Source organism: Pinus tabuliformis, chromosome 9 (assembly GCF_031772625.1).
Source record: "Pinus tabuliformis cultivar Carrire ecotype Pingquan chromosome 9, CPIR1, whole genome shotgun sequence".
Classification (NCBI taxonomy): domain Eukaryota; kingdom Viridiplantae; phylum Streptophyta; class Pinopsida; order Pinales; family Pinaceae; genus Pinus; species Pinus tabuliformis.
The window spans coordinates 742,812,425-742,837,740 of NC_142307.1; the positions used below are offsets into that span (position 1 = coordinate 742,812,425).

At 38.6% G+C, this 25,316-nt stretch overlaps 1 pseudogene; it reads left to right on the forward strand.

Moving 5' to 3' along the window:
• Positions 1-25,316, forward strand: part of LOC149150845 (putative disease resistance protein At1g61300) — a 160,950-nt pseudogene that overhangs the window by 10,944 nt on the left and 124,690 nt on the right.

Below are 25,316 nucleotides of genomic sequence, written 5' to 3' on the forward strand. Positions count from 1 at the left end.
CAACCTATTGGCTTTATAAAAACAGACTCCAGCCTTGTATGTCGGCTTAAGAAATCCCTTTATGGTCTCAAGCAAGCTCCTCGAGCTTGGTATGCCAAAATGGATAACTTTCTTTTAGAAAATGGCTTTTCTAGGTGTCAATCTGACAATACTGTCTACATCAAGAAAGTGGGCAAGTCTCTTATCATTCTTCTTCTTTATGTTGATGATCTTATCCTGACTGGCAGTGATCCCAACCTTATAAACCATGTGAAGTCTAGCCTTAAAAGGAAGTTTGAAATGACAGACTTAGGAAACTTACATTATTTTCTTGGTCTTCAAGTCTTGCAATCCAAGGAAGGTATTTCCCTTTCCCAGTCCAAGTATGCCTGTGATATTCTACGCCATTTTCACATGGAGGACTGTAAGCCAGCCCCTTCTCCCTTTCAGTCTGGAATCAAACTTTCAGTCACTTGTACTTCTCCTGAAGTTGATGCTACCTTATACCGTCAACTTGTAGGAAAACTTTTGTTTCTAACCCATACTCGTCCTGACCTTTCCTTTGTTGTTGGCCTTGTTGATCGGTTTATGCAAAACCCACGTGAAAGTCATTGGAAAGCAGCTAAAAGAATACTTCGTTATGTTCGAGGTACAGTTTAGTTTGGGATTCATTACAGTGCCGAAGCATCTCCTCTATTGGTTGGTTTCACTGATTTCGATTGGGCTGGTGACCTTGATGATCGGAAGTCTACTGCAGGTTATGTGTTCACTCTTGGTTCAGGACCTATTACATGGGCTTGCAAGAAACAAGGTGCCATTTCTCTTTCTTCAGTAGAAGCAGAGTATCGTGGTGCCGTCAAAGCTAGTAAGGAAGCCTTGTGGCTTCGTCAGATCCTATCAGAGTTTGGCTTTCAGCAACAGCATCCGACTACACTTTGGTGTGATAATCAAAGTGCCATTCAACTATGCAAAGATCTAGTCCAACATCAGTGCAACAAACACCTTGAACTGCACATGCAGTTCATCAGAAAGCTCATCCACGACCATGTTCTTGAAGTGCAATTTTGTTCAACAGATGATCAAGTTGCAGACATCTTTACAAAGGCTCTCACAGAGGCGAAGTTCACTAAACTTCGATTTATGGTTGGAGTTCAGGAAGTTGTCACTAAGGGGGGATAGGCTCTAGTGCCTCCTTCCTTCTCCTATTGTGTCATATTTGTAAATCCTTCAATCCTATCCCAAGTTGTTCTTAAGGGGTGATGTTAGGATATTCCGACACATAGGAAATAGTTAAGTATAACTTGGTCTAGTATAGAGTTAGGTAAAGTGTGTTTCTTTACTATGTACATTTTGTAACTTACAATCTGACGGTCACGATATGTAGTGATCCGACGGTTCATTCTCTCCTCGGTATTACCGACACTTGATCCGTGGCTTAACACCTGATTGGTCCATGATCTCTATTTAAAGAGCATGGAGGGTCATTTGTAGGTTAACCGTTCATGAGAGAAGCTTATGTAAATTTTCATTCTTTTATTAATAAATTGCCTGAAGTGGCCGCGTTGGCTCAGGCCGTGGACTGTTTCCCTCTTTGAGGGTTTTAACCACGTCAAAATACTGGTGTATTGATCTGTGATCTGTGTGTGAGCGGTGTCCTTTGGTGTTCTGTCTGAGGAACTTACCCTGTAAATTCCTACATGTCATTCTCTATTTTTCTGCATAATTTCCATTCACATGCATGCACTAATTATAGTTAAATATAAAGATCTTAAAGTTTAATAAAATTGTAAGTGTAGAATTTCATATTTCTAATATAATAATATTAGATCTATTGTGACAAAATGTCAAGTGGAATATGCATGACAATTTACGGATCATATTGGTATCAGAGACAGGTTTCTTTGGGTATTTTGTGGAGTTTGTAGGGGATCTAGGTCGGCGGGGTAAAAAATCGTAAAACCCTAATCATGGCCAACAAATCTATAAATGACCCTTGTGATCCCACAGAAGTGTGGTTTTTGCGGCTGGAACAACAAGTTGCAGACATAAATTGCAATGTAAACCTCATCAAGAAGCCCTGAGCAATAAGCTTGGGATATTTGGAGAAGATGGGGGTTTGAATGTAGAGGACAAATTAGAAGTGTGATTGGGAGATCAAGAAGACATGAATAACCAACCGAAGAAAAAACCCCGAAAATATCAACCTGGTTCAAGTGCTATGAATCAGTCCCTATTTAAAATGGAAGCAAAAGTCGATATCAAGTTATACCATGACGAGATCGACGCGCTAAAGCTGAACAACTGGTTGCAGCAACTGGAAGTTTATTTTAACATCCATCATATCGAGGAAGGGAAAAATATCTCATTTGCGCGGCTGAAATTAGAGGGTCATGCACTGACTTGGTGGGAGAGCCACATGGAAACCCTGAGGTTGGAGGGAGAACCTCCAGTGTCTAAGTGGGAGAATTTCAAAACCCTCATTAAGTCACAATTTTATCTCATCAGGTACGTAGAGGACCATTGGATCCAGTGGCACTACTTGAGGAAAAATCTGGGCCAAAGCGAGTAGGAGTACACCACATAATTCAGAAAGATGGCCATAATGTTGGGTATCTCTCCAAAGAACCCAAATGTACTCCTCAAGTATTTGGGGGGTCTGCACCACCATTTGCATGAGAAAGTGATGTTGTTTAAGCCCAAATCGGTGGACCAGACTTGTATACATGCACAATACCTTGAAAACATAGGCCTGAAGAGAGTGAATTAAGTGGGTCGAAGTAGAATGAGCAACATGATGCTTCTAAGGAGGGAAAGAAGAAGAAAAAAGGGGGAAAAGATAAAAAGACGACAACCACAACATACTAGTGCAAAGATCCCAGCAACCACTGCAACCATTGCAACATTGATGGCCATACAGAGGAGAAGTGTTAGAAGTTGCATCCAAAGCTAAACCCAAAGAATAAGAAGAAAGATAATAATAAGAAGAATCCCATGGCCATTGATTCGAGCAGCCATGTTGAAAGCAGCATGGATGTTGATGAGAAGATCGTATGTAGATCAGTGCAGAAGGAGGTGAATCTGAGTAGCCTTCATCAACAGGAAGATAAATAAATGACCAAACTCTTCCATATAAAGATACAGGTCAAGAAGACAAAGGTTGATGCTATGTTTGGCTCGAGATCGTAGGAGAATCTCATTGCAGAAGAGCTGGTCAAGAAGTTGGGGCTAGAAGTTTGTGATTATCCAAACCCATATCCATTGGGATGGGTAAATAAGGATGTAGAGCTGAAGGTAACTAAACAGTGCAAAATCAGATTTTCTATCAGTGTTGATTTTATTGATGAAGTAGATCTAGATGTGGTTCCCCTTGATGTATGTTGAGTCATGTTTGGGATTCCATACATGTGCATGTGAGATGCAATATTTGTGCGTAGAGCCAACAAATACTAGCTTGTCACTAGTAAGTTCCAACCAAGCCAAGAAATTGATCAGTTCCAACAAGAAATATGTTTTATTGTTTTTAAGAGAAATTCAATCCAAAGAGGAGTTAATAAGAGGCAAGGCATCCATGGAGGGGTGTAATAAGAAACATAAACAATAATTAGAGGAGTTGTTACAGACATACAAGGATGTGTTCCGAGAGCTTAAAGGGTTACCACCTAAGAGAGAAGTAGAGCACGAGATCCAACTATTTCCAGACTCCCCATTATCAAATATTGTGTTGTACATGCAATCGGTTATAAAAGAAAATGAGGTGAAGAAACATTTGTAGCAGCTACTGGAAGAGGGTGTCATTCGACCGAGTACATCACCATGTGGGTCACCCATCATAATTTTTCCAAAGAAGGATGGGACTTGGCATATGTCTATAGATTATAGGGCATTGAAAAAAATCATGCTCAACAAAATATACCCCTTTCCCAAGATATATGATTTGTTGGATCAGTTGCAGCAAGAAAAATATTTCACCAGGCTAGACTTGAAGTCTGGATATCACTAGGTTCGAGTCAAAGAAGAAGATATATGGAAGACCATCTTCAAAACCAGGCAAGGTTTGTATGAGTGGTTAGTCATGCCATTTGGCCTATGTAATGCACAACTACATTTATGATATTAATGAATGATGTATTGCACCCTTTTATAGATTCATTTTTTATTATCTATCTGGATGATATACTGGTATATAGTGCTATCTGGGAGGAGAATATTTCACATTTGACGCAGGTGATGGAAACATTGAAGAAGCATCAACTGCTAGCAAATATAAAGAAGTGCGAGTTTGTGCAACAATCCTTGGTGTATCTGGGGTATGTGATAGGTGGAGGAGAGTTGAATATATATCCTTCCAAGATGGAGGCCATCATGAAATGGTCAGTGCCTACTAATGTTTATGAGGTCAGGAGTTTCATTGGGAAAACACAATACCTGAGGAAATTCATAGCCTCATTTTCAGTGGTAGCAGCACCGCCATAACAACAAATGGCAAGAGTTTCCAGTGGGGAAAAGGTTAGGAGAGGGCTTTCAAGGAGTTAAAGAAGAATATCAATCAAGCACCTGTTATGACATTACCAAACTTGCAGTGGCCCTTTAAGTGGAGACGGGTGCGAGTGGGTATGTTATGGGAGTTGTCTTGATGTAGGGAGGAAGGCCTATATGCTACCATTATGAAGTATTTAATGGGGAAGTCCTTAACTACCCTACTTACGACAAGGAGCTCTATGTCATGGTGCAAGCTGTGAAGAAGTGGAAGCAATATCTGATGGAAAAGGAGACACTAATCCACACAGATCACCAGCAGTTACAATACTTGTAGGCCCAGAGTAAGCTACAACAGACTAGGCATTACAAGTAGATGGGGTTTTTACAACAGTTTCATTTGGTGATCAAGTATAAGAAGCGAAGCACAAACAAGTTGGTTGACATTCTTTCAAGGTCACCCACATAAAATATTACATCTTTGGAGACTCTTATGCGCATGGATCCATTCACCCATGATGCATATAGAGAGGCCTATTCAGAGAATGAGGGCTTCAAGGAGGTGTATCAGCAATTGCTTCAAGGAGGTGTTCCTAAAGGTGAGAAATTGTAGATGATGGGCTATGTGTTCCTTAGGAAAGCATTTCCATGGACTTTGTGGGAGGTTTACCGACCACCAGGAAGGGACAGGACTACCTGTTCATGGTAGTTGACAGGTTCATCAAGATGTGTATTCTTATGCCCTGTAAAAAGACCATCAACAAGAAAGAAACAACAAACGAGTTATTTGGACAGGCCTGGTTGCACTTTGGGATACCAAGGAGCATCCTTTCGGACAAGGATACAAGATTTATCAGTGCATTCTGGACTACATTGTGGGAGAAGATGGACATGAAGTTGAAGAGGTCTACAACATTCCATCTATAGACAAATGGGCAAATAGAAATAGTCAACAAGACTTTGGTGCAACTTCTGATGGGGTACAACCAGAAGCATCCGAAGACCTAGATGAAAATATGGTATATATACAACATTCTTACAATAGAGAAGTCCACACTTCTACAGGAAAGTCCCCCTTTGAAATTTGTTTTGGATATTTGTTGCCTTCACCATTGGACATTGCATATGGGCAACAAGGAGGATTGAGGGAATATCTTATAGGAGATGCTTTGAGGGCTGAAAAAATTATAGAGAAGATCAGGTAAATCCATCTACAGGTACAAGAAACAATGCAGAAGTCACAGAAGAGGTATAAGGCGAGGCATGATCAACACAGAACAGAGAAATCGTTCAAGGTGGGAGACAAAGTATGGTTATAGTTGAACAAGGAGAGGTTGCAGGGGCCTAATAAGAAAATCAAGGCTCTGAGGTATGGTCCCTTTGAGATACTAGAAAATGTGGGTGATAGTGCCTATCGACTTAGTTTACCACCATATATGCGCATTTACTCAATTTTGAATGTAGAGAATTTGAAATTCTATGAGCCTTCCATGCTAGATCAGGAAGAGAAACATGTTCTACCTTCTGTGGAGGATTTGGTACCAGATGCTCAAGCAGAGTTAACAGAAGATACAATTTTGCAGAAGAGGTCCAAAACTACAAGATAGGGGTAGCATGACCTTTTAAGGTATATTGGGTTGAAGGGGAAACTTCCAAGCAAAGCTAAATGGTACACTAGAGAGAAGGTGGAGGAAAAAATTCCTCACCTCATTCAGTAGAAGCTTTTGGGGACCAAAATCCTCCCAAAATGGGGAGGTGTGATCCAGATTGGATCATTATATTGTTTCTCATCCATCTCGATGCATTCAGAGTGGAAAAAGTCCATGAGTCAGCTCACAGGACCATTTTTACCAAAGGGACCCAAATTGGTGAAACAAGGTTTGAAACCTTCCGGGAGCATTTTGAGGCTCAAACAATGTTTTTTGGAGGTAAAAATTTGTCATTTTAATGCGACACCTCTTCATGTTGTTTTACACACAAAGATATTTCCAACGAAATAAGAAGCGTGTCAATCAATGTTTGTATGTAAAATTTATGCCACTCAAAAGTTGACCTTCCTGTTTTCACACCTATAATTTGGGAGGATGACGCGTCAGCCCCCCATTATTCATGGAAAAGGGGCTAGCCACGTGTTTGTGATGTAAAAGACTCTAGAATAGTCTAAATTGTAACTCTATTTAAGAGTTGATGTAGTCAAATTTAACCACTAGTAGGTTATCGGGTTGTGTTATAACCGAGCCACTAGAAGGACGAGGCATTCCATTCTTTCAAGAGAATTTTGTTCCATAGTTGAGGAAAGATAGCCAAGAGGGATAGGAGGTAGAGCACACAGGGAGGATTTGTGCATTGTAGTAGCCCATAGGCCACATGCCTTATTTCTTTGTACCTGCAACCATATTTCCAGATAGAGAAAGAGAGCAAAGCACCCTCACCTTCTAGTTGGGTTTTCTCCCGAAATGGTTTCACAGAGCATATTTTGTGTCTTATGTGTGTGTGTGAGCTTATTTTTCATTCTCTATTTTCTGCATAATTTCCATTCACATGCATGCACTAATTAAAGTTAAATCTACAGATCTTAAAGTTTAATAAAACTATAATAATGTAGAATTTCATATTTCTAATATAATATTAATAGATCTATTGTGACAAACTGTCCAGTGGAATATCCACGATAATTTATGGATCATCTTGTGTGGGAGAGAAAATGCCACACTCACTAATTACGTGGCTTGGGGGTCGTTACTCCTAGAGTTAATACATTATGGCTGAAGCATATGAGAGTGATGGAAACTATATAACTAAGGAGGAATAAAGAGAACAATTGCATTTGAATGATATGAGCAATGGGTCTCATGTGAGAGAGAGCATGCCACACTCACTAATTAGGTGGCTTTGGGGTTGTTACTCTTGAAGGGGAAACACTGAACATGTGTATTTATCTCATGATATTAATTTATAGCATGCATATTTAACCACCTCTAGATCTAGATCCCACTAACTCATTAGTGGATAATGAAAACACTTCATCAATAGATAAGGATGAAAAAATAATAAGAAGGTGATATCTAACATTGATATTATCCAAGTACTCAGAGTCTAACATTCCCACCCTAACTCAATCACAAGTTTGAAAAATTATACATGACAACATGAACTAATGCATAAACTGGTATTACTTCAATCTTCCATCTAAAAAATTTGAACTAAGCTTCAATATATATTTTGAAAAATTTCAGCATGGATGTTGAATGGTTCATTTGAAATGAATATTGAAATAGAGTATAAATTATAAAAGTGAACAACCATCATGTCTAAACATTCTCATAGTAATTGGTGAACAAATAGGAACACCATTCTATTAGTAGTGAACAAATATGATCACCAAAGTGCTCTTTGAATTTAGATGAAATTAGTTGTCAAATAACATCCTTATCAATAATTGAAGATAAATTAGAGGATTCTAGATTCCATGTTAGATATTCCCAAATATGTTGATTTGAACATATTAATTGAGGTTGATTTCATTGTAGATATCTTGTTGAGAAGACTAGTTTTAATTTTGGAATTCCCAAATTCTAATTGAATTTTGATTGATAAGACTTTGAATCTTGAAGATTGGTTGCCATGATTAATATTCCCCTCTATCGTGTGCAATGTGATAAGATTATTCTAGGGATCCAAGCTTGACCTTTTGGATTTTTTTTCTCCTTTATGGTTCACCATTGTTATCTAGTGGATTTGTTGATTGATCACTAACCATTTTGACTTGATTAATTAATGTGATATTTTTTTTACCATTAACCATTTTGATTTCATCAATGCACTCCCCCATTTAGTGCAAGAATTACCTTTCTCTTTGACTCATGTTTCAATTTAAAATACATATAGAGTTGGGCCCAATCATGTCTGAAATATTCATTTGGAAAAACAATTTGAAATCCTTCAAAGAGAATTACCTTTCTCTTTGACTCATGTTTCAATATTTTGTGTAAGATATGTCTTTCTTCGTAGAATGATCATGTTTTGATGACTGAGTGAACTTGAAAATCAAGTTTGAAAATTAAGCACAATATCCATAATGAAGCATTCAGAAAAAATACATCCATAAGAATAAACTATCCTTCAACTCCCTTATTCTGACAAGATAATTCTAAAACAAAAGTAAAAGCATTTGATTTTATTATGTGTATGATTTTTTCAATTATAATGACATGCTCAAATATAATAAGAAAGCTTCATTGATTTCTACATACCAATATCTCTTTCACTTTTCATGCCCACAATTCATATTTTGAAAAAAAATAAAAAATAAAATATGTATCTAATCAATACCCACTCAAAATCTCTTTGTGCTTCAATGAAATCTATTACAAATAATTTTATTCTATGATGGCATGGTTGTTTATATGCAAATTCTCCTTCTTACCCTTCAATGAAATTTGTTATGAACAATTTTATTTTATGAAAGCATGAATATTTATATCTAAAGTCTCCCTTCTCATTCAACAATTTTATTATATAAAAACATAAATATTTATATCTAAATTTGTATTTTAACATTATATATAATTTTTTTTTAATAAAATTATGTGTTTGTATCCAAATTTTTGCTTCAATAAAATATATATTTAATTTATATTTCCTTGTTTAACAATTTTATTATATAAAGATAAATGTCTATATCCAAATTTATATATATAAAATTATAATTAATATAAATATAAATGTTTATATCCAAATTTATATTTTAATAAAATATATATGTGTATATTTTTTTAAGAATGTTAACTTATACAAAATTACGATACTCTATTTTTAAGAACCTTATTTCGTAATTTTCTATAACATATAAAAAACTTGACAGTCAAAGAAAATTACTTATTTTTACTTCGTAGTAAATGTGGGTAGTTGAAACTTTCAATGTGTTGGAGCTTTTATATATGTTTATATATTTCTTTTGCTAAAAATCAATTTCCGCGCTAAAAAATCTAAGCTGATGCCATTCGCCTACGTATAGATCCATGCTAAACAGTCTTTGTGGAGCTTATCTATCCATGCTTTATTATAAATCCCATTATGCTTTTCTTATTCTAACATCCTCTTTCTGCCTACACCACAGAGCTGCGAGAGTCGAAGCATAAGATGCCAATGCAAAAAGAAACATGCAAAGCATAAGATGTCAAGAAGATTATGGATGTTGTGGTTTAAACGTGGGGACTCCTACTGCAAGGGTTAGGTGGGGAGGTTTAGTCTCCACAAGCTTAGTGATTCAATCAGATTGGGTGGGGAGGTTTAGTCTCCACAAATTTAGTGATCCAATCAGATTAAGTGGAAAGGTTTAATCTCCACAAGTTTAGGCAAAACTGTGTATGATTGACCGTTGATCAACTTGAAAAAAAGCATAAGATGCTTGACAGCTGCTCAAGGTGAAAAAAAGCATCTTGAAAAAAAATTGCAGTTTCTACATCCACATGCATACAAGTTAGTTGCAAATTTCTTCTTCTTAATCTGCATAAATTTTTGTCTACATAACTTAAAATTTGAGCATGCACACTATATTGTATATTCAAATCAAATAAGGTTACGTATAAATAAATTTAGTGTTGTCTCAAGATAGGTAAACTAATCTTGGACACACAATCACCTGGTTGAGAGAATATCTCAACTACACACCAATCTAGGAACATCTAGATATAACAACCCTAAGGAATAGGAACATACTCCTCCAGATATAAATAATCACAACTGAGACAAGTAGGAATTACAATTTCCAAGTCACCCCCTTAACGACTACTTGTCTGTCTAGTTGTGGTCAAGCATAACAAAAGAATATGTTGACATCCATATAAAGGAGCAACCATCCACCGGAATGCATAGGTGCCAACCGCTGCAACCGCCAGTCTGCTAGGATGCCCTTCACATACATGGTTTTGTCAACCATTATAACTGCATACATGTACCTGTACCTGCAAATCCCCCTCCATCATCATCATCATCATGGGTTTTATCGGATTACCCATAACCATGCTCTGGGTTTTATCAAATTACCCTCAACCATGCCAATAAGGGCTCTCAGCCACCAAGGCTCAACTCAACCACCAATGATCAACACAACCACAAAGGCTCAACTCTACCACCAAGGCACTCAATTCGGCCACAAAGGCTCAATTGTGCCTCCAAGGCACTCAATTCAGCCACCAAGGCTCACCACAAACCCAACTTAACTAGGCTCGGGGTTTTCTCGGCTCACCCTTAGACATGCCAAGGGTTTTGTCGGCTCACCCTAAACTGTGCCTACAGGAATCCCTGTCCACTTCACTCTCGCACGTGATTTATGGCTTACCACAAACCAACACTGCATAGTGGTTTCCGGCTTACCAAAAACCTGCAATTACAAAGTGGTTTTAATATTACCACAAACTTTATGGGGGTACATATGCCTTATCAGGCTTGCATTACACACTCCAATTCTTGGATTTACCAGGTACATACATTATAAAGACCACTACAAAACAGCGTAGAATTGCTTACTTGTTAGGATGTGTGACTCATAATACAACATGCTAGTGAGTCTGTCCCACAAACTCACACTAACTCACACAAACTTTTACTTAGATGTCCATCATCCTTTGAGGTTTCTCCAACCTGTATTCTCTAATGTCATTTTCGCTATTTTTCTATCATTGTCATACAAATAAACCTTCCTATTGTTGAAATGGCCAATTCCAATGCAGACTTATGACAATAGTTGGCCAGACTAATGTCTCTTCAATAACTATGGCATGATAAATTAACAATTCATAAAACAATATTCAATTAAAATTAATCATTTTTTTAAAATCACTTGGAGCATATTTTCCACCGAGATGAAACAAGCTTGGAAGCTACAGAAGTGGTAGCCTCAACACACCTCCCTTTTGATTAGTAAGATTACCTGATTTGACTGAAACCCATGGTGTCTGCAAATTCCCATTCTTTTCTGTACTTATTCAAGAGTTTCAGCAATTTTGTGGATTTTTCCCTTGCGCTCTTGCTACAACCAATTTGAACTAAGGCCAACAACTTTTGCAAGGCACAAGTCATAGCCAAGGGGGACTTGGGCGCCCACTATTCCATGCCCTCCATAGAATACATTCTCCTTCTTGTAGAAATGCATGGATCCTCCTTTTCCGTGAGAGAACCCATCCTTTCTGCACATCTGCTCTGCAAAAACCTCAAACAGAGTCCCTCCATGACCATAAAAGAGGCAATGGTCTTTGTAGGCCATGATAATGCAATCTTTCCTCGTGATGGAAACCTCCATACCCATGGAGATGGCCTCCTGCCCGTCGTAAATATGACAGAAACCCCTTATCAACTTCGATTTGTAGAGGGAATCCGCGACGATCTCCATCTACCTCATCATGAACATGTTTGCATAGAATTTCATGAGCTCTACAGGGTTGGTTTCCACGATGCGGGAAAGGGGCTCGCATTGGTGGGTTGTGAATGGAAGATTGGTTTCTATAGAGATGGTGGTTTTGTCGTTGTGTGATTCAAGTCGATACGGATCTCACATAGGCCTCCCTCAATGCATTCCACGATGGTTGTTTTGCCATCATTGCAATTGTGCGCAGGAGATTGGAGAGGGTTGGGACCATGGCTCTCCCCATATTTATCTCTCCACTTCATATGACTCACTCCCTGAACAGAACAACAACCCAGTACCTATTTTTTCCTCTCTTACGCAAGCTTAACAACAACCAAGAATGGTCGAGCCTTGTCAGGCCTGTTGGGCTTTGTCACCCTCACTATACCAGGAAGCTGGTGATATTCCCAGCATCTCACTCGCTGCAAGAACCTCATTACATCCCACTAATTCTTCTTCCATAGCTCCTCAACGTACTTATACGCCCTCATATCGACGACAACTCTTCCCACATCGAAACAACCCATAATGCTTCTGCACTACATTCCAATTGTCGAACAACATATCCGCTTTCACAACCGGTCAACTTCTTCAACACGTGGGTTGACGACCCTTCCAAAGTCGCAGCAGCACAATCACTTAATCCGATGGACAAATATAAAGGCAAAATGCCCAATACAAATACATATACTCTTATTTCCCTTGGCCCAGGAGGGGCCAAGCCCCCAAGCCCATACGGGCTCCGATACCAACTTAAAATTTGAGCATGCACATTATATTATATATTCACATCAAATAATGTTACATATAAATACATTTAGTGTTGTCTCAAGATAGGTAAACTAATCTTGGACACACAATCACCTGGTTGAGAGAATATCTCAAATACACACCAATCTAGGAACATCTAGATATAACAACCCTAAGGAATAGGAACAAACTCCTCTAGATAGAAAGAATCACAATTGAGACAAGTAGGAATTACAATTTCCAAGTATTCATTCTGTTTCATTTTTTCTCTATTGTGCTTTTGTTTGAAGTTGCAAAAGCCACGGAGGTCGTTTTGACAGGAGCAACGGCCAACACAGTTAGCGACGTTGTTAGCATTACTTTTGCTCTGCTCTATCAACTAGTAGATGATGTAATTCATTTGGATCGAAATACTCAGCTTCTAGAAGCTTAGTTAAATTGTATGAAGACCCTCTTGCGTGATATCGCCAATCAATTTCAACACGATCAGAGATGTTCACCCGACACTGTCAAAAATTGGTTGCAGAGGCTCCACCATTCTCTTGATGATGTCAAATGTCTCGTGGATCGTGCCCAATGACAGAAACGATGTCTACAATGTTTCCTCTGTAGACCAACACTCTTAACACAAGTTAGAGAATGGAATACAAATTTCGATCGACTCTTTGTCGATCTTGAAAGGGATTTTTCAATACTTGGCAACGCTGAACGAACTGTTTCCTCTGCACCAGATCGGGCTTTGTGGGATCAGGGATCGAAGTTGACCAGATGCGACTGCAGAGATGGCTGGACAATGAAGATCATCAGTTTCGCATAATTGGTGTTTTCGACATGGGAGGCATCGGAAAAACATCTCTCCTCAAAACCATCCACAACGCCTACAAGAAAGGTAACTTGTTCGAAGCCGTAATTTGGACTGTTTTTTATCAAAATTGTAGCATTTCAGGCTTGCAGGCTGATATTGCAAAGCAAATCAATTTGAATCTTGGGAGAAGTTCTAGTGTTGAGATAACAAAGATGGAGCTCTCTGCATGTCTGAGGGAAAATCAATTTCTTCTCATATTAGATGATTTATGGAGGGAACTTCAACTAGACGAAGAATTGGGCATCCCTGTGGATAATGATAAAGGTAGCAGAGTCGTAATCTCTACGTGCAGCTTTGATGTGGTGAGAAGAATAGGGGCAGATGACTTCTCCATAGAAATACAACCGCTATCCAGGGATGAAGGGTGGCAATTTTTCTACAGAGAAGCTTTCAAAACTAGCAGTGCTCAGACAATGATATAGAGAATGTGGTCACAAAAATTGTTGAAGAGTGTAATGGTCTTCTGTTGGCCATAAAAGTTGTAGCGGCAACCATGAGGGGTAAAACTAGTGTAAATGACTGGCATCTTGCTTTGTGTCAGATAAAAAATATCGATGTTTTCTAGGATACAACAACATTGATCAAGGTCGCTATTGGCGGTTTAAATGTAGTTACGATTGTTTGCTTGACTCTGTCTTCAAGAATTTCTTTTTATATTGTGCTACCATTCCCGAAGATTGGCAGATCACTGTAAATGCCTTGGTGGAAATGTGGATAGGGGAGGGGCTGGTCAATAGCAGAAAGACTAGCTATTTAATGGACTTGGGACTCAGGTACGCAGATTTATTAGTAGAACGATGCTTGTTTCAGAGTGTTTATGATGATTATGGGTATAGGAAGATACAGGTTCACGATGTTGTCCATGACTTGGAAATGTATATTGCTAAGAATGAAGAGCAATGTTTCTTCAGGACACGTGAAAACCTCCAAGAGTTTCCAACCACTGAAAAAGGGATCCATAATTGCAAAAGAATAACAATTGTTCTGTTTTGCCAACAGATTTCAACTGCCCCAACCTCCTCACTTTGATGTTGCAGTATAATGAAAGTCTAAGAGAGGTTCCAGATGGCTTTTTAGTCAATCTCACCTCTCTTGGGGTTTTGGATATGTCGGCCACCAAAATAGAATCGTTGCCCATGTCACTGTGGCATCTTAGATAGCTCGAGTATCTCAATTTGAGTGAGACCTTAATCAAGGTTGTACCTGAAGACATATGTAATCTTTCTTAGCTTCAGTTTTTGCATCTTAATAGCTGTAAAAATTTGGAGTCATTGCCTCCTAAGCTAAGAGAGCTTGAAAATCTCATGACTTTAGATTTAAACCATTGTTGTAGCTTAACGGGGATTCCCCGAGAGATATCTCAACTTACATTATTGAATATATTATTACTGGGTACATCAGAGAAAGTGGAAAACAATATAATGAGGTGGAGGAAGTGAAGAGTCTCATAAATTGCAGTTTGAAGGATCTCACAAATTTCTCAAATTTAGTGAATCTTTTTATACATGTCAAGGCAGGAATTGAAGTCGAGGGAATACGTTCAGGAATTAAAATGGGTATAATGGGAAGTTGGTTGGAGATGAGGGACCTGACATTGGTATTCGATGTGGAAGACCATGATGTGGTGGAGGATCTCCCTGGAGACATGCAAAGCATGAAGAAGCTACAACGTTTTTGGCTTCAAAATTACCATGGCAAAAGTCTACCCAATTGTATTTGCGAGTTTCTACAATTGGAGAGGCTATATTTGCATTATTGTTTTCAACTCAGGGATCTTCCGCCCTTGGAGAGGTTGCCAAATTTAAGGTCAATGACATTAGACAACTACACTAACTTGAAGGAGCTAGGAATAGGGACACGGGGAAGTGTCAAGAGATTTCTGATGTTGGAAAGTTTTAGGCTGGAAGACTTACCTATGTTAGAACTATATTTTGATCTATGCAAATGTGTCTTTGCCCATGTTTAAACTATACATTGATCTCATGCAACTTCTTGACTTGTTGATTTTATTGCCAAGAACTTAATATCCAACCATAATGAATTATTGGGTTTTTAGTCTTATTCTTATTTTGACATTTATGTGATTGATGATTTTTCTTCCTACCATGAATAAAAGGATGGAAATCTAAACACTAATTCTCTATGTGACTAACAAAATGACACTGTTGTAATTTAGCAAGAATTTGATTAATTTTTTATCATTAATTGTATCATCAACATTCTTACAACTTCTTCATTAATTTCTAAAGTATTCAAATTTCCATCAAGAAATCATACACTCAAAAAATAAATTGGTTTGGACTAATGTGGAATATGAAAGTTGTTTCCTTTGTCACATTTGAAGTCATTTCAATTCTTTTTGAATTGCAATTATTCCAAAGGTTAAAGAATAATATTTGAAATATCATATATATCTATATCTATATATACACACACACACACACACACACACACATATAACTTTAGATCCATGTTTATTCTTATGACTCATATTTAATTAAACTTTCCTTCATCAATTCATTTCTAAATAATAATTCCATCTCATAACTTGGTAAGTAATCATCAACAATCTCTTTTTCGCAATTTCATCAACCATTTTTGTTAGATCATTTGGTGCCACAAGTAGCATCATGCATTTGCATTAGATAATCCATGTCACAAGTAGTATTCATCATTTGCATTAAGTCACGTGTGTTACAAGTAACAACATCCTTTTGTATTAGGTCATTTTTTGCATATGTTGCAACAACCATGTTCACAATATTAATTTTAACTGAAATTCTTCAATCAATTTATCCTTTAAATAAGTTTTCTTGTGAATATCAACAACCCAATTATCCAATTCATGTAAGGAGTCTTGCATTTCTTTGATTTCTAGATTGATATTTTGCAAATAGTGTATTTCTTTACCCATTGCATGTTTTTCACTTATCACACTCAGTTGTAGTTGTGCTTTCTTGTGTCAAATTGTCTTGTTCTTATTACTACCTTAAGGTGTCAAATCATGCACCCCAAAGTGTGATTAGAATGGTTTTTATTTTGATTAAAAATGACTTTATAAATCAATTTCAGGTAACTATCTATAACAATATACACATTGATTTTTGAAAGGGTTTGTAACACTACCCTTTTAGTAATCGAGGCACTCAAATAAATAACTTACCCTTCTTCAATTTTTACATTTCAATGATTTAATAGACACTTGATTTATGAGATAATGCAATTTTTTGTGTAAGATATGTCTTACTCATAAAATGATCATGTTTTGATGACTAAGTGAACTTGAAAATCAAGTGTCAAAATTAGGCACAATATCCATAACTAAGCATTCAAGAAAAAAAAAAAAGAAAAAAAAAAGGTCATCCATCATCCATCATCCATGGGAATAAACTATCCTTCAAATCCCTTATTATGACAACATAATTCTAGAAAAAAGGTAAAAACATTTGATTTTATTATGGGTATCCTTCTTTCAATTATAATGGCATGCTCAAATGCAATAAAAAATCTTAATTGATTTCTACATACGAATAACTTTTTCACCTTTTATGCTCACAATTCACATTTTGAGAAAAAATAATAAAAAAATGTATCTTGATCAATACCCACTCAAAATCTCTTTGTGCTTTAATCAAATCGATTGCAAACAATTTTATTCTATGAAGGTGTATGGACCTTAATACACCTCCAATATTATTAAAATAAACTCCTCTCATAATTCCTTACATATTTTAATTCTATTTTGCTTAATGAGATGAGTAAAAGTAAGATGTTATGTCTAGTGGTCTAATGTACATTGATTGCAGGTTTTTGAGAGCAAATCATGGCAATTTTGGCTAATTAAGGGTAGAAAATTGAATGAGACAAGGAGGAGAGATTATAGGAGATAGATCCTCCTCAGTTAATCCTCACTCATTCGAATATTCCTCAATCAAATCACACTAGCTCAAAGTTGCAAGCAGCTGAGTCATGGAGATCATGGGCAGCCGAGCTAGTGATAGTTAAGAGCCAGTTCATCTTGAGTTTAGGAGCCAAGCCTCCCTATATTTAAGGAATTCATTGGAGACTTCAGTTGTATAAATAAGGAGGCCTAGAGCCTCATTAGGATTTAGATTTTTTTATGTAAGAGCACTAAGCATTTTTGAGTTCAAGTTTTGTGGAAAAACATTGTTATGTAATTTTTTTGATATGATAATGAGAATGAGAATTTCCTTGATCCAGCATTGAGTTGACTCAGAGGGCTGAAGCTCTTGGGTTAGGGCCCAACCCTAGCAGAAAAGGCTCCTCTTCTTGTACTTGTATGATTAGGTGATTTCATAGATTAATGGTTGAATTGGTTTTAGCATTGTTTCATTACAAGTAGTTGTGAACTTGATTAGTTTGCTTCCATTTGTGCATTTCTTTAGAAACAACTTAGAAAGATAAAGGAATACCAAAAAGGCTGATAGTAGGTGGATTTGGCCTCACTCCCCCCTTCAAGGACCATGGTTTGAGGAAAGAACTCCTATGCAGCCCCAAAAAGACAGAATTATAATTTCTTATGGAATTTAGGGTTTTTTGCTACTGAGGCCAACATCTTTTTAGTTTTCAAGAATAGGATCCAATTGTCATTTATGATATCTTTAGCCTTGTAATAGATCTTGTAGTGTTTCAAATTATTCTACAAGTATTTCCATGCATGAACTATGCAACTAGATAATGAAATTTTGTTTTCTTAAGCTGAATGAAAATATTTCTTGTTTCACATGATTCATGGATAAATGTCAGTTATTGATGCAGTGCAGGAGTTTCAATAGTGCAAGAAGATATCATGACCAACAACCCCAGCCTAACCTCATCCATCCATGATCACAAAAATACACTAAGTCCCTCAACCAATTCATCATTCCATAAGAACAACTTTCCAGGTTTGTTGAGCAAATCCAACCATTTTACAAACTCTATTTTGAGCTTTGAAAAAGTCCTAGCCACTCCCTTGCCTTATTTATTCCACCATTCACCTTCCCTAAGCCCTATACCACCTTCCAAATCACTCTTATTTCTCTCGGCCGGATCCTGTAGGAATACAGGGGATCCTGTAGGAGCATTAGGACATCCTGTAGGAAGCATTAGGACATCCTGTAGGATGACCTGTAGTGGCTTGTTTTGAGGCTGATTTGTGGAAAAAACATCCCGAGGGATAGGAAAAGACCCCTACTTTCCTCCCAAGCCATCTGACCTTTCACCACCATCTCTAACCCACCTGCCACATCACAAGGAGGGTTTAACATTCACATTTTCACAAAAAAAGGACAAAAAGAAAAAGAGTTATTGTGTTCATTCATATGCACAACAGTAGAATGTTTTGTTATTTTAGATTGCATGCCTAGGACAGTTAGGATTACACACATGTTAACTTAGAATTATTTTGAAGTAAAACCTCTTAGCAATTAGTTAGATTAGTGGTGTGTTTAAAGCATTTGATTTCAGTCTTTCCTTTATGCAGTAGACAATATTTCATTTCTCCCAATTAGTGCAAAATTCCGCTTTCCTAATTGGTAATCAAGCTGCTTCTGAACCAATAGAACACGGGTTTGAGAAACCATAGTGGTCTATCGCTAGCTCAACAGTGACAAAGAGTGGACCCATCGCATCTGCTTGTGTATACAACACTGTCACCTCCATGTTTGTACGAACCCCAGGTTGATAAAGTAAAGTTGGTAGCTCCAAGAGTTGCAGCATTCTTGCTGCAATACTAGTGCTCATCACTTTTTGGCGTCGTTGCCGGGGAGGTGTCTAAGTAAGATGTGATTTCTGCTTTCTTTCTTCCATTTCTTATCTTTGACATTCCACTATTAGCTTCATTTCTGCAAAAGTAATTGTAAATTGGTTTGCTTTCTTTTCCATTCTGCAAGTGAGATTTCATTCAGTAGTTATTTTCCATTCAGTTTGTTATTTCAATTCTATAATTAGTCTCAAATCTTGAAAAAAAACACAAAACAAAACAAAAATACTTCTTTCATGCCTCGTAGGAATAGGGATAACTTACAAAAATTTCTACCAATTACCCCCACCACTTCAAACAACCAACCTTCCCTCTTCTTCGGTGGCTGTGAATTGGAGGACCCCTTAGGCTAACAACCAGAGATTTTTGAAGAGCCTGCAAGGGGAGAAGAAGAAGGAGAACCCATTCCAACTGACCTAATGGCTGAAAATAGAAATGACAGAGGAGATAGAAAAAGAATTGAGGGTGCTTTTCCCATCGCAGAAACTAATGTGGATACCAAGAAGAAAAACGTAAGCCCCTCTGCTCTTCCTCATTTCCATGGACTGACCTCAGAAGATCCAGATATTTTCTTGTTTGATTTCGTTGTGATATGCAGAACTTATGATTACATCACTGATGATCAGAAGTTGAAATTATTCCCATCCACTCTCAAGGATGCAGCTCTGGACTGGTTCATGGGTTTACCTGTGGATAACATCACAACCTGGGCTCAGATGTAGCAAGCCTTGAAAAACAAGTATTGATACTACTACAGGTCCAAAGACACTAAAGAGGAAATTTTTAGGTGTTGGATTGTCTTATATTCTTTCCACGTAGTTAACAGGGGGTTTGAAGGGCACCCGTAACCCCACTTTATGGGGTCCGGGGTAGCGCCCCGGAAAATTTTGGTTTTGGACCTTATGTTAGGTTGGTCGGACCCACCTATGGTTTTGTGCATGATTTTCGCACATGCTTTTTGGATGCGATGGTTTTCGGTCCATGGTATTGGACGCGATGGTTTTCGGTCCATGGTATTGGATGCGATGGTTTTCGGTCCATGGTATTGGATGCCTCGGCATGTATAAATATGTGTTGTAACATTGAAAGGAATATAATGAAAAGTCAAGCTGGTAGTCCCGGTTTTGGGATCCAGGGGAAAATCTCTATGTATATGTGTTTTATGTGTTATGATCTTGCATTGTTTATTTTCCGTGTTTCAGAATTCGTATGCAGGTAATTTCTGTACGGGGTTAAAACCTACATTTGGTATCAGAGTTGTTTTGGCTTCAAGAGGACGCCTTTGTTGCTGAGGGGTTTCACTCGGGCCTGTGGTATACCCTGTTCTGTGGGAGATCTGCGAGATCGATTTTGGTGGTGAAAGAAGATGGCGAGCAGTGGAAAGATAGAGATCGAGAAATTCTACAGTCCCTGACAAAGGAAAGGGATCTGATGAGGCTCCTTCTGCAGAGGCGAAAACCACCTCAGATGAAGGTGGGGATGTGTACTTGGCTTCTCCAAGTACACATGTAGAACATGAGGCATGGTTGATTGACTCAGGTGCATCCTTTCACTTCACTCCCCATAGAGAGTGGTTCTGCCAGTATGAGAAATATGATGGCGGTGATGTCTTCTTGGGGGATGACAGGAAGGCTAGAATCGTTGGTCGCGGAAAAGTAAAGTTGAAGTTGCAAGGTGGAAGGGTTAGAATGCTTCCAGGTGTTCTACATATTCCTGCATTAGCCATAAATCTGATTTCTATTAGCAAGCTGGATGATGTAGGTGTAAAAATAGTGTTCGAGAAAGATACCTGCAATATGGTTCGGGGAGCACTGGTATTGATACGGGGAGTTCGGATTGGAACTCTATACAAGATGCAAGGTAGCACTGCTATTGATGGGTGCAATAGTTCTATGGTTCCTGAAAGTGGAGCAGAAAATCTAGTGGTCTCTGGCATCAAAGGCTTGGACATATTGGAGAAAAGGGCCTTCGGATACTTCATGGTAAAGGTATGGTAGAAGGTATGAGTAATAGCTCTTTGGATTTTGATTTCTGTGAAAATTGTGTATATGGGAAGCAGAATCGGGTGAGTTTCCCCTCTGGTAGTAAGAGGGTGAAACAAATATTAGAACTTGTGCACAATGATGTGTTTGGACTTGTGAAGGTTCCACCACTGGGTAATTTTGTGTACTATGTATCATTTACAGAAAAGAAGATAAAGGTGTTGAGGACAGATAACAGTGGAGAGTTTTGTAGTAAGGAATTTGGAGAATTCTATAGAAGTGTGGTATAGCACGGCAGAAGACTACTCCATATACACCTCAGCAAAATGGAGTTGCAGAAAGAATGAATAAGATGTTGATGGAAAGGGCAAGAAGCATGCTCAGTGATGCCAGGTTAGGACAGAAATTCTGGGTAGAGGCGGTGGATACTGCATGTTACCTGGTCAATAGGTCACCTTCATCAGCGTTGGAGGATAAGACTCCACAAGAGGTATGGACTGGTAAGAAACCCTCTCTTTCACATCTGAGGGTATTTGGATGTGATGCATATGTACATGTTCCAAAGGAGAAACGAACCAAGTTGGATAGTAAATCTGAAAAGTGCATCTTTATTGGGTACAAGGATGCTTTAAAGGGTTATAAGATTTGGAACCTAGTCACACGGAAGGTTTTGTACAGCTGAGATGTGGTGTTCAGAGAGGTGAAAGATGTTATTAAACATGAAGTCCAACGAAAGGAACCTGAGAAGATAGAGTTTGAGCTAAAGGAGGAAGAATCAGACTCTACAACAAAGGAGGAATCAGAAGATGAAGAGCCACAAACTCCGTTTGTGAGAAGATCAGTTCGAGAAAGAAGGCAGCCTGAAAGGTATAGTCCATCTGCTTTCTGTTCAAATTTTGATTTATCTATTACTGACGATGATCCCAGAACTGTGAAGGAAGCAGTAGATTTAGAGGATGGAAGACTCTAGAAAGAGGCCATGGTTGAAGAAATGGCATCTTTGCACAAAAATGAGGCTTGGGATCTGATGGAGTTGTCAGCTGGAAGGAAACCCATTATCAGCATATGGGTGTTAAAAAAGAAGACAAATGCAGAAGGAAAAGTGGAGAAATACAAAGCTCGGTTGGTAGCAAAAGGTTATTCCCAAGTGCCGGGATTTGATTTTGGTGATATTTTTTCTCCTGCTGCCAAGGTAACTTCTATTAGATTACTTTTATCTATTGTTGCTGCTTTTGATTTTGAGGTACCACAGATGGATGTGAAGACAACATTTCTTCACGGGGATCTGAAAGAGGAAATTTACATGAAGCAACCTGAAGGCTTTGCAGCGAAGGGTAAGAAAGAACTGGTATGCAGGTTAAAGAAGTCTCTGTATGGGTTAAAACAGTCACCAAGGATGTGCTATCATAAATTTGATACATTTATACGGGGACTTGGCTTCACCAGAAGCAAAGCAGATCACTATGTGTATTTTAAATTAATTGGTGACCGTGTTATTTATCTGGTCTTGTATGTGGATGATATGTTGCTGGTTGGAAATGACAAAGAAATTATCCAGGATTTGAAGACCCAATTGTCCTCCAAATTCGACATGAAAGATCTTGGTGCTGTAAACTATATTTTGGGCATTGAAATTAAAAGAGATCGGGCAAAGAGGAAGCTCTGGTTAAACCAGAGGAAGTATGTCGAGACAATACTGCAGAGGTTTAATATGCAGGATAGTAAACTGGTGAAGGTTCCTATTCCTATAGGTGTGAGGTTATCTGTTGAACAACGTCCCAAGACACAAGAAGAGGAAGAGGACATGTCCCGTGTTCCATATGCAAGTGCAGTCGGTAGCCTGATGTATGCAATGGTCTGTACTAGACCAGACATTGCACATGCAGTGGGAGTATTGAGCAGGTTTATGTCAAAACCAGGAAAGGAGCATTGGACAACAATGAAGCGGGTTTTCAGGTATTTGCGTGGCACTAGTGATTATGGTCTGTGCTACCAAGGAAGACCAGGATTGGACAAAGTGTTGGATATTCGTGGCTTTTTTGATGCAGACTGGGCTGGAGATATGGATCAGAGAAGATCTACAAGTGGGTATGTGTTTAACCTATTTGGAGGTGCAGTCAGTTGGATGAGTAAGAAACAATCTGTAGTGGCACTATCAACTACAGAGGTAGAATACATGGCAGACACTCATGCAAGCAAGGAAGCAGTTTGGTTGTAGAGATTGTGTTCAAGTATGGGCATTTCAGGGCTGGGAAAATGACTAAGCTCTCTTGTGGCCCCCTATGGAAAGAAAAAAACAAGTGGGAGAATGTTGGGTTGTGTTATATTCTTTCCACATAGTTAACAGGGGGTTTGAAGGGCACTTGTAACCCCACTTTATGGGGTCCGGGGCAGCGTCCTAGAAAATTTTGGTTTTGGACCCTATGTTAGGTTGGGCAGACCCACCTATGGTTTTGTGCATGATTTTCGCACATGTTTTTTTGACGTAATGGTTTTCGGTCCATGGTATTGGACGTGATAGTTTTCGGTCCATGGTATTGGATGTGATGGTTTTCGGTCCATGGTATTGGATGCTTCGGAATGTATAAATATGTATTGTAACAATGAAAGGAATATAATGAAAAGTCAAGCTGGTAGTCCCAGTTTTGGGATCCAGGGGAAAATCTTTGTGTATATGTGTTTTATGTGTTATGATCTCACATTGTTTATTTTCCATGTTTCAGAATTCGTATGCAGGTAATTTCTGTACAGGGTTAAAACCTACATTAGGATGACCTTAGGGCATGATGAATCCTTAGAGGATTATGAAGAGAGATTCCAAATTAGCTACAAAAGGGCTAGGTGCACACTTGATCCTGAGTCACTGAAGCTAGTCCTGCTCCGGGGGGTAAGGGAAGATCTTCTGGATACCCTAAACCTGCTAGCAGGAGGGGACATCTACCAGCTACCCTATGAAGATATCAAGAATGTATTTAAGAACCATTCTAGGGCATCTAGGAAAAAGGGTAGGGGTAGTCAACCAATGGCAAGCTCATCCTCTTCCAACACATCCATAAAAGGTGAAATTGGAAATATGCTGGAATATTTCAAGAGTGAAATGTTGCAAACCCTTTCCCTACAGATGGAAACTATGCACATCAAGAGGAAGCAGGAGGAAGTAGAGAGAGCATTAGCCATCTTCTACCCTAGATGCACAAGGAGGCACCCTAGGAATGAATGTCCATAGAAATCTGCTCGGTCTGTGAAGAAAACCACTCCACAGACAAGTGTCCTTCTCTACTTGGACTAAAAGCTATGTATCAGGGAATTGAAGGGGTGACTGAACAACTCTGCTACATAAATCAAAGGAGACCTCATGGGCCTCAACCATACCAATAGGGCATGCAAGGGTCATCCTATGCATATTACAACCCTAACCAGAACACATCCATTCCCTCTTGGGGCTCCCCTGCTCATCCCTCATGGTCTACACCTTCTCCTTGGTCTTTTGCACCTCAGTACCATTCCCAACTGACCAACCAGTCATTTCAGCCATATACTCTGCCACAGCCTTAGTGGAATGCACTACCCTAGGGGTGGAGGCCCCATACAATAATGCTCCTGCTTTATTTCCTTCACCTCCTACTCAACCACAACTTTTACACCCTGCTCCACCTAAACAACCTCAGATGCCTGCCCAACCAAATCCGAACCCGAACAATAGATAGGCACAACAAGTATACAATGGAGAGACATCCTACTGTGCAGATTCAAGAAATCAACCTAAGGTCTGGGAGAGTACTCCCAGACAACCAACCTCCATCTCCACCTAGGGAGAGTGAGGAGGAAAGAGAGGAAAGTATGCCTAGAGTGAATCCACCACCCTTTCCTAAAAGATTAACTCAGCTAGTCCAGCCTACCCCAGAAGAGAATGAACTTCTGGGTGAATTGAAAAATCTATGTGTCAAAATTCCACTTCTCCAAGCCATTAAGGATGTACATATTTACAATAAACTGATTAAATATAAGTGTTTCAAACATCCAGGGAGGCGAAAAAGAGACACCCCTACCATTAATGTCATTGGACAGCTATCCGACTTAATGCTAGGGCAG